Source organism: Bombus affinis, chromosome 7 (assembly GCF_024516045.1).
Source record: "Bombus affinis isolate iyBomAffi1 chromosome 7, iyBomAffi1.2, whole genome shotgun sequence".
Taxonomy (NCBI): domain Eukaryota; kingdom Metazoa; phylum Arthropoda; class Insecta; order Hymenoptera; family Apidae; genus Bombus; species Bombus affinis.
This window is the reverse complement of record NC_066350.1, coordinates 9,279,681-9,290,652: the sequence shown is the minus strand read 5'-3', so window position 1 is coordinate 9,290,652 and position 10,972 is coordinate 9,279,681. Positions and strand designations below refer to the sequence as shown.

General features: G+C 43.0%; 1 long non-coding RNA gene across 2 annotated transcripts in view; it reads right to left on the bottom strand.

Moving 5' to 3' along the window:
• Positions 1 to 957: 957 nt before the first annotated feature.
• The window catches only part of LOC126918559 (uncharacterized), a 65,992-nt gene continuing 55,977 nt past the window's right edge, over positions 958 to 10,972 (bottom strand). For both annotated transcript variants that reach the window (XR_007711361.1, XR_007711362.1), the window contains one exon: positions 958 to 5,203. This is a non-coding gene — a long non-coding RNA (uncharacterized LOC126918559). The remainder of the gene's footprint in view (positions 5,204 to 10,972) is intronic.

Below are 10,972 nucleotides of genomic sequence, written 5' to 3'. Positions count from 1 at the left end.
GCACGCGCTCGCTTAGACACGCATTAGCCATAGTTGCAATTCACCCGATTAAATTTTTATCCGCGTCCACCGCGCCTGCGGCTTTTTAACTCGCCCCGCGCTGCGCCAACTGATTACCCTGTTTACCACTCACTGCATGCGAGCTACACAATTGCATAAATAACGACGATCGTGCACGCTAATTAAAATTCGTTCGGAAAAGTCAGGGACGATGTCGGGAACGTAAAACTGCCAACCACGATCGATTCTTTTAACAATCCATCGTTTTTACCAGTTTCCACGGGTAGGCGAGTTCCTGTTTCTAGAGTGATATGATCGAGGGCATGTACAGTGGCTCACGAGAAATTTCTTAGAGGCTCATAGAAACTTCTTACGAATATATTACGCGTAAACTTTTTTAAACTTCATTAGCATATCACAGAGGTATTTAAACAGCCGATTATTCATTGTATCGATAGGTTTCGATATTCAGTAGTTACCATTCATTAGCGCTAATAACGTATTTTATGATAGCTAATCGTACTATATATTGTACTAGTTTTTCTGCTAAATATATGTTTTCGGTAAATACCTTGTAACTTCTACATACATTTTTAAATTGATTTTTTAAGCCACAGCAATCGGGATACAACTTACGTAACAAATATACGAAACTTTTCTCTACGATAAATGTTCAAACACTCTCGTAATCCGTTGTATATTCCGCGGGGGTCACGAAGGAGGATCAACAAGCTGCTGGGATCAGACACAAGACAATCGGTTAATTATACACGAGTCATCTTCGTCGCATCCGATATCCTATTACATTATTAAATTGTTTATCGATGTTTTAATCCGCAGTAGGAGGCATTTGCATACGCAATAAGTGGAAACGACTCCTAATTACACCGTCGACGCTTCAACAACACGATTTTACCTTACCTCTAAAATGTACAATCTAAAAAATGACGGGATTCGTTTCTTTTTTTTTTTAAGTTGCATGTAATATATAATATCCGATCAGAGCAACGCGAAATCGTTAAAAAATTATCTTCAAGAAGTGGCTGGCAATTTTTCAAGCATGAAAGACGATCAAATCGCGCGCTCGCGCATAGTAGCAAAGAGAAACTGTGGCGTGGCATCGAGAAGCGATGAATTAAAGTCTCGCAGGGCCAAAGCTGAGGCCCACGGGAGAACGAGTGAAGAATCCCGGCGTGACGGCCCACCTGTTTTGTCCACCCGTTCGCTCGTCCATCCGTCTGTGGCCCGGTTGCGCCCCAGTTGGCACAGGTGTTCCTTTAACTCGGCTCCGTTCTCCTTGTCCATCTCGTTTCATCGTAGCCGTCCCTCTTTTTATTTCAAGGTGGTCTCTGTCGCTCTCGTCCGTGATCCCCTCGTGTCCTCTGTTCATTACGGAGCGCCACCGGGACCGAGAGTAAGCGCATTGAATTCAAGAGAGAAGAAGATGGACGTCGGTGAAAATGACGGATCGGCAAGGAGTTACGAAGTGACAGCCTCGGACGGATGGACGGATAAGCTGGGCTCGGTGAGGCAACGTGTGAGCACCGTTCGTGTAGATAGAGCTCGTGTACTGGAACGAGGATCGATAGAAAGATCGATGTATGCATAAGCATACCGTAATGAAAGGGTGGAAATATTTGTTGAGCGCGGCTCACGGCAAACGGTGTTCGTTATCGGGCCCTAACTATTAGAGGAAATTAATTCATAAGTAGATCCGCGCGTTGCTCCGCTTACGGCGTTGTATTGTTTATCTACAAATCGCGCGTTAAACGTGGGACGCGGCACGCATAGGTATGCAAAACGAACGGCGGAATTCATTAGATCGCGGACCCGGTTTTTCATCGACGAGCGTCTTTGAGACCGACCACGAGAAACAGATGGACACGAGCGAAGCGGATCGCGTACGTACGCACGACCCGCGAATAAAGAGACCGCCTGCGTGCAAGCATCTGTCCGGACGTGTCGAGCCTACGCGTCGAGACGATATATCGTCGAGGACGCAGACGTTATTCTGGAAATCGGAGAGAAGCGATGCACGGTTTATTAATTAATAGGTTTCGTCCGACCGGATATACCAACACACAGTTCTTGAAGTAATTTCTTCGTATAAATGTGTGCCTTTTTTTCGTTCAGGGAACGATAAAAAAGTATACGATTATTTAGCGTAAGAAGTCGCAGAACGTATCACAGGATACGACTGTTTTTCAAGAGAAAAATGCTTACGAGTTTGATCTACTCGTTACCTTACCATCCGTTCGATCGAACCGATTTCAAAGAAACCACTGATCGAACAACAACGCCGAGGGCCAACCTTGCAGCCCCGCTGATCAAAAGAAGAATCGACTGCAGGAATTTATCGCCGCGTCTGCCACGCGAACGCATCTGTCCCCCTTCAGCCAGTCTTTATTACATCGTAAGAACATAAGAAATCTCTCCACGGATATTAGCTTGGCCATATCTCTTCTCCATGGTACGCATCCGCGCACCAAAAAAACATCAGGCCTGTATCCTTTGTGCACGCGTTACACGCGTCTATCTTCTCTTTGTACACAGAGAATCTCGTTATGGAATCAGGCGAAAGAATTGAAAAAATTCCTGCCACTTATTGTGGTATGATTCATACTTTATTACAGATCCGAAGATCGCATTCTGAACAGACTTAAATATACCGTTACTCTACTGTGCTTATGTGTCAGACCATAAACGACCGAATCTACTTCGCGTACGCTAGCCATTTTAGCCATGCAATTCTTAACATTTTCGCTATGATTGACGTATACGTCGTATCGCTTCAATTATCTAAGGATGTAAAGTGTTATTGATGCAACTGTTACATTTTTACCTCCATACTTTTCTGATAAAATGATTTGGAATGGCAAGGGAGAACAAAGAATAATAATGTACTGGAACAAGCATTATCACTTAAAATAAACCTAGACAATAATAGCTGTATTTTCTAATAAATGTATGTACCCTTTAACCAAACGATACCTTAACCAGGAACTTCTATAATTCTGAAATTAATGAGCTATAGGATAAATCAATTTCAAATATGCAGTTCGATAAATTTTAATCATAAATATGATATAATTTATCTTCATTTATCTTTAAAATTGCTACGATGCATTTAAAATTACAGAAGATTCATAAATAAAGAAATTATTATATCTAATGAATGAAATACCTGATCATCTAATCAGTTGAGTATTCATTACCCTTGGTTAATAGATTATTCACTCTAACATAGAAACTTGAGAAAGTCCTCGGAGAACTTACAATTACCATATCGCTGCGTTACTGCAATTATTACGCATAGATATCCATATCATCATAGAATACAGTCATTAGCTTATGACCGCAGAGCTGCATTTTCTTCGCCCTTCCAGGAAAACTACGATCACTGCCATTTTGTTCGCCAAAGTGTTAACCGTGCAATCTCATTAATCGCACCTTGCGTTCCACCAACTACAAGCCACAAACAGCCATAATCTTCGCAAATACACCCACAACGACGAATTAATTAAAATGTCTTCATTCTCTTTTCCATCGCGTCGGATATGCTCCGAAACCGTTTACATAGGTGCGCGTCTGGATGAAAAAAGAAAAAAAAAAAGAAAAGAAGGAAACGGACGACACGCACGATGGGGCCAGTGAAAGACATTATCGCGATGTTCCGCATAGGTGTATCGAAAAAAAAGGGTTGCGCGGTCGCGGCGCTGAGGCCCGATAGATTTCTACGCGATAAGCGCCTCTGGGCTGGCCCACGAAATTCATATGCATGAGCCCTTATTATATGGTATTAGCTATGCGCACAGGTGGTTGCTTCGGCTAGCTAGAATACGGCCTTCTCGTTTAATATGTAACACCTAAGTATACGAAGCTGCGGCTGCTGATGCTACTTCTTCTGCTTCTGGAGTCCAGCTCGGCTGAGCCGCTCGTGCGTCATTATTAGCCGACGCTGTTGCCTTCGAATTATTTAGGCGCGCGTCAGACTGACAATAGCCGCGTGTTCGGTAAGATTACGAACAGCCGTCGCAGCTTGTTGATCGAACTACATACTAGACGCAGACGTCTGGAGGAAGTTAGGAAAGGGACAAGAAACGTTTAGAAAACGTTTCGGTTATTTAACTCTCAATTGGTATCAGTCGTTCACGTAATATATATTCTTCCATGCTTCTTTTAATTTCCTGCGCCAGAGACAGTTCGCTTCTCAACGGTTGCTTCTAATGCTCTTAAAACCTATGGCTGGTTTTTAGTACGGTTAGTTGCAGATTGATAGTTCAAAAAATGTCAAGCCACCAAGAGTTGTATAGAACTTCAACTTGAAGCTTCGCTGTCCCAGAACATTCGTTGATAAAAGATGCTATCGAAGTAATAAACGTTATCATTGATATTCGCAATCTGTAGCATTAGTTTTCAATTAATCGAAGGCTGCAGTTTGGTTAAGTTTAGACTGCATAGTTCGCTGGTGCCGTTTTATCAACGTTCACGATGTGTACATAAATTACTCATCGATTTTGTTTTCTTTTGTAAAAATGGAGAAAGAAAGAAGACTATTCTGTCGAAATAAAAATTCGTAGATTTGTATAACCTGTAATACAATTTCAAAAACTTTCACCGCGAAAACCTCAACCGCGCGACAGAGATCCGTCTCCGACTCTCTATAATCAAATGCGAAAAGTTCTCGGAGAGCATCGGGGCTGTTACGCGGGACACGACAGGAAGAAACACGAAGAAGAGAAACTCGCGATTACTAGCAGCAATACGGTCGGTTGCGTTTCACATTTGGCCGTTTCCCGGGTTGAGAAATCGGCATCGACCACGTTTCCATCCGGTCGCAGCCGCGTTGAATCGACTCGCGCGAAACGACTTTCGAGGCAAGTCCGTTTCCATGCTCGCGGGCGCACGAGGGAAAGCGGCTCGTAACGGAAGGGCGGGTCTCGGTCTTTTTGTGCGCCCTGACATTCTTGCAAGTCGAAATGAATGCAACCACGGTGTCCCCTTTGTCCATGTGGTCCGCGAAGCCTTCAATCTTTGCGTGTACTGCTCAGGGTCGGATACGTCGATCCCTGGGAAGACTTTGGCCTCCGAAAACGGGAGATTAAACAGACGTGCAAAGTCATTCCATCGTCCTCTGTCTTTTGTTAACGCTCACGCGGCCAGATGGTCTTGCGTGGAACTAGATTAACGGGCTGATGCGAAACTGCGAACAAAATTTTGTTCCGCCATTTATAAATGAAACTTTTATACGAAATTCCGAAGAGCGATTGTTACTCAATGTCGTGAAAGTTGGAAAAAATTGAAAGATGTTCGTAGCTTTGCTTAACCGGGAAAGTTTAAACGAGCTATTTTGAATAGAAATTTCTTTACTCGCAGATCATTCTATTTCTATTAGTTGATCATTTTATATCAACGTATATAGTTTTATTTTTGTTACATATAGAGCATGCATTTATATAATGCATGCATTTCAAGTACCGAGAAGAATCTAACTGAAATTGAATTATTTTTTCTACGATTTATCTTCAACCGTATCATTACAAAAGCCTCTATCAAATCTCTTAGCTAACAGGTTAATACCTACGTTTGCTGCTATTGATGTACCTTGTATCCTTTCCATTACCTAAGTATCTATATCATGCTACTGACGCAAGATGTTTTTTTGTGCGTATTAGCAAACTAACTTGGAAAGATGAGAAAGGTTATGAACAATTCGTTCGAACAAAGATTATTTCTTAAAATAAGATACGATTCTGATGAAGAAACGTAAAAATACCGAAACTGAAGCTGTTCACAACGAACGTGTTAACTCGTTGTTCGAATCGTCTCCTAATCAAGAATTTCTCCGATTTTTTTTTTTCACGATGAAAAACAAATCAATTTCGAATGAATCGATTCTAATTCTTCCAAACGTAGATCGCCCAATACCGTGGATAATCGTGTATTTTAGTAAGGAATCTAAGTAGATTAATTACCACAAGAGAAATAATGAGACAGTGCGTTGCGATCATAGTGAACTATGGATAAATTACAAACGGTACGCGTCTGGCACTGACCCAACAAATTAGAAACTAGTACTGTTCGAAACATTAGAATTTTCTCTCGAAAGGAACGAAAAGGAAGTAAGGGAAGAATAGATTCTTGCCCAGAGAAAGTTCGTGAAGGCGATAAAAGTTTCGCGCACTTCCTGGGAAAGGCGTAAACGAGCTAGCGCACCGGTTACACGCTCCTCGCTCTGATGATAATATTTTTCACAGGACGAGTAGGAACAAAGGACGAGGAATGGCCGCGACAGAACAATTAAGCGCCGAATATCGTGCGTTCCATGCAAATACGCGCGGTTCACGCTCTCGTAGCTGCGACCAAGACGTATGTATTTACAACGCGTCGCACAGCTAACTTATGCGAGGGCCGCAATTAGCTTAACCCCCTCGACCGTCGCAAAATTACTTACAATATAGCCGCCGTCTAGAACTATCGGCCCGGTGATCGCATAATTTTACTTAGAATGCCAACGATCCTATCCTTCCATGGTCTAAGAACGCTCGTTTTTATTCCCCGACATACAGCCACCATTTAGGGAGGAGAATTATCGTAATGATCGTTTGAAAAACCTTCTACCATTTAGTATCTTACAGATAAGTTGACGATGAAGTAATTAATACCTAATTACAGAGAACTGGTGGATCTCCAGAAAATAGTACGAAATAGTACACAATGGCGCATTCGATTAGCTAACTCGATGTGGTGCAGGACATACTGGCGCAAGAATAACTATATATATGTAAAATAGCAATCGCTAATACCAAAGCATCTAACTGCCGTATCACGCACGATACCAAGTAGCATTCAAACAGATTTAGAATCGAACGTTCGACGAAACATACCCGTGAAACGATAATACGAGCAAAAGCAACTCGAGAGGGCGTTCTTCCAATGGCGGCGATACAATGCTCGAGCAGTCCGCTACCAAAGACCAAGTAACGTCGCGTTCAAACGATAAATCGGGAAACGAAACGAACCTGAAGAGATGACAAACGCTGTCAAAAGCGTTGGCGTGTACGAAATCGACATCACCTTCGTGGTGAGCTCGAAAGAAAAAAAAATGACGGGCCTCGAGAAACGAACGAAGAGGCTGGGAAGCATAGCTGCAAGAGTCGGTTCCCTGGCCGATAGCGTGGTCGTCGCGGCTGGCTACCGCGTCCCGGTCACGGGGACCAATCGTTGGTAGGTCTGCCCCACTGTGGCGACCGGGTCGATCTCCGCCTCTCGGTGACACGCCTTTCCCTGGAAGCAGGCCGACACCGCAAAGGCAACCGGCGAGAGGTAACACAATCCGCCGAGAAGCAGCCCCCAGGAGATCCAGTAAAATCAATAGACCAATGGCTACTTGGACGCGTGCGTACTTAACGCGGATGACGGACATTGCCTCTTTCTACGGGCGGCGGTTCCTGGCGGCGGTTCCTCCCGCCGGAGGCAGGGCACGAAAGGTTTGCGTGGAACTCACCCCTCGTACCCCGCCGCCTTCCGGCGTGGCCTAGGCGAGCAATCGACAGCGCACGAGGAGAACGAGCGAGGGGCAGTTTCGAGCGCGGATACGTGCGAGCAGCAATTTAGCCGAATCATTCCTGTCGCATGATTTATCACCGTCGCCCTTACCACCGTGTATAACGTAATAGTGGTAATAGTGGTGGCTCGTGGACACGAAGTTTCTGCCAGCGTAGGCGAGCCGCGCTCCGACGACCATGCAAAGTGTTCACGATAAATCTTCGTTCATGCTATGTGTAGCGCTGCACGACTCCCCGCGGTCGGAGTAATCGTCGCGATATACGTATATATTTTTCCTTTATTCCCTGCCTCTTCTTTCTCGCTTTCTCTTCAATTTCTTGCCTTCTCTTTCTTCCTTGCGGTCTCCAGCCCCGGTTCGTGCGGTTCCCGCGTCGTGCAGGAAGGACACGCCGCGCAGGTCGCGTGGCGCATTGCGTGAAAAACGAACGCGTCCTTAATTAAATTAGTCACGAGCTCCTCGTGCTTGATTGGGTCACCATGATTTTTTTACACACGATAGTTTACCTGGGGTGATTTAGTTTGAGTTACGATAAGGAAAGAAGCAAAAATTAATCTACCGATGTTGAAGATAGGTGTACTTGGAAAAATATATTATGCGCTTATAATATGGTTCTTGGCTGGAAGGAAGGTCATCGGAAGGAATATTTTCATGGTTAACCAAGTTGGTCATATGTACAAATTTATCATTTACAGTTACAAGTCAAAGGAGGAGTAAGTAGAACATATCGCTCGCTTCTCTCGCTATCCATCTTTCCAGCCACGAACAGTATGTTCGATGGTGCGAAGTAAAACATCGAAATTCCTGTTATGTCGCGCTTCCACTTTACAGCCTATCACAACAATACGGATTATTTTTTTAAATAATCGTTTCGATATATCCATGTTTACGTCAATAAAAATATAATAAACTCGCGTCGTGTTCCAAACGCAAAATAAATACAACGACTCGTCGTCAATGGATCAGCGATTTCATAAACTTCTAGCCGATAAATATTCTCGATGCAAAAAGTGCTTCATTAAATCAATTAAACGATCGACTAGACTAAATTTGTTAACGACGATCGTCGACGAGCCACGTTCCCAAATTTGAACGTGACTAATCATCGATCTTCTCTAAATATGATGTCGTGTTCTCTGGAAATATGAACTCGTTCAGTAGGTTTGACAATGCTTCGGGCGAAGTAAAATGCCCTGGAGATCTGGTTTTCAAACTGCTAATAAAATTTGAAAACGTTTCATTTCGCTTGACGCGATAGAAACGCGTTTCTAAGACGAAAGGGCGTTCGTCAGGCTTTTGAATAGTTGTTGTTCCAGAGACTTCCATAGGGATCATTCGTCTTGGAGCCCTCGAGGCGAGCAAAGAGGCAGTTTAGTGGTCAATAACTAAATTACTGTGACCACATCGTTTAGCAGATTTGGCGAGGTACGAGCGAGGCGGCCAAAAACAGGCGAACCACAACAACCGAAACCTAACAGGATTTTTCTGGCACAATGAAGGCAGTGAGAGTCACGCAGCTATCGGTTCGCACATTCCTCCGCCGTTCTACCGAAGAACGGGAACTATTCCACTGAAAATTGAATTTTATTTCACTCGCCAATAAAAAGTAATATATTGGGTTGGCAACTAAGTGATTGCGGATTTTGTCATTACCACCTGATGACTTACTTGACAATCACTTAGTTGCCAACCCAATAGATCATTTTCAATTAGACAATTATCTTGTTCGTCAACCTTCGTGAATCCAAGCCTCGATATCGACGCTAAAATATCTTAATACATATCTTGTAAAAATATACATTGTATATTCTTTTTTAGGTTCGCTTTTTATGATAAAAAAATGTAACCATTTTCACTGGCAAATCGAAGAAAAACTTACGCACTAAGGAATTAAATTCGCTGCTCCTTTGATGCATAGATGTAGTAACTGCCAATTTTTAGTCCATAATGTAAAGACAACAGTTCAAGTACAACAGACCACGATTCATTTTTTCAACACAATTGAATGTTTGAACGTCCCCGTAAAAAATGTCAACCATAACTTGATCACGATCGATCGAGGGCGTTAAGTAACCTTTTGCTTCGCTTTCGCGATCTATGCTTAACCGGGATGCGAGTTTACACTGTAGGCGAACCTATCGGTTAAACGTTGAATAAAAAATGAGCTGCCATAAACTATGAAAAAGCTGAAGTTTGTAGCGATTGATGTATTCATACCTTTGTAATTCGTACCTTGAAGCACAGTGCGTTTATAGCAATCTTTAAACTCTGGTATCACACGGCGAGGAAACTTCCGAACCTTTAAATTTCTTGGCTCGTTTAAATATTAATTGGTTAATTTATTAATTTATTGCCTGAACTATCTGACATGCTACTTACGTTGCCTGGATGTTCATATCTATAGATGCAACTATTATTTAGCAGACGACAGGACCGAGGTAGAAAAGTACGACGTTTTAAGATCGATACTCCAGAACTTGTTCCTGAGGGGTAGCTAGGCATCGATCTGTTGTTATGTACCTTGCTCTGTCGAGAGAACCGCACGCGAGGAGTCTCCGTTGCAAGAAAGAATTTGCATCGGGCTCGTTGCCTACCTTCTTCCTTTCCGCCAGTTCGATTTGCACGCGTGACTCACGCTCGTGAACATACTTCGAAGGTAAATCTCTTTTGTGGCCTTTATCGTCCTAAAAATACAACCGAATACCAAAATTGTTCGCGATCAGATGCCAATTTACTCTTAAACACCAGTTCGACTCGGGTTTCTTCGCTCGAACGCTTCTTGACTCTTCTCAGCGTTCATTCAGGCCATTTTCGACCGAATAACATGTTTCCGTTGTTGGAGAATTTCTCGAGTTTGAGGAAAATACGCAAATATCTTCGATGACGTGCATGATCTCGTTTCAATTATATGCGATAGATTGAATACCGATGTAACATGAACGGGTAGCTCCGCTTTCAGCTAATTTCAGTCAATTAAAAACCAACTAAAAATTAAATGTCAAACGTGCCATAAATTCGTAGTCAACTAATTCGTAGATACTAAGCTTTCTTTCCCTTTCGACAAATACGATTTAATTTACTGTCGGTATAACGAACTTTTACCAAAATGATCGCGTCGACAGCAGAGAAATCAGCATAATTTTGCAAGAAAAGCTCGTATACGTCACAAGATGATCGATTGTTTTCGTTTCCTTGACGTAGCTACTTGGAAAGAATTTAAGTGGCAGCGGAGTGCGTGCACGCAACCAAATGAAATTGATGATCCGCACTTAGCAGAGACACTGGCCCGAGAAACCTTCGCGTGAGTCCTCGATAGTAACCGAGGAATTACATACCTAGCAAATTGTTTTTTCTTCGGTTTATACGGATCTTCGCGTCCAGCACCACCTTCAGCGTGCAAAACAT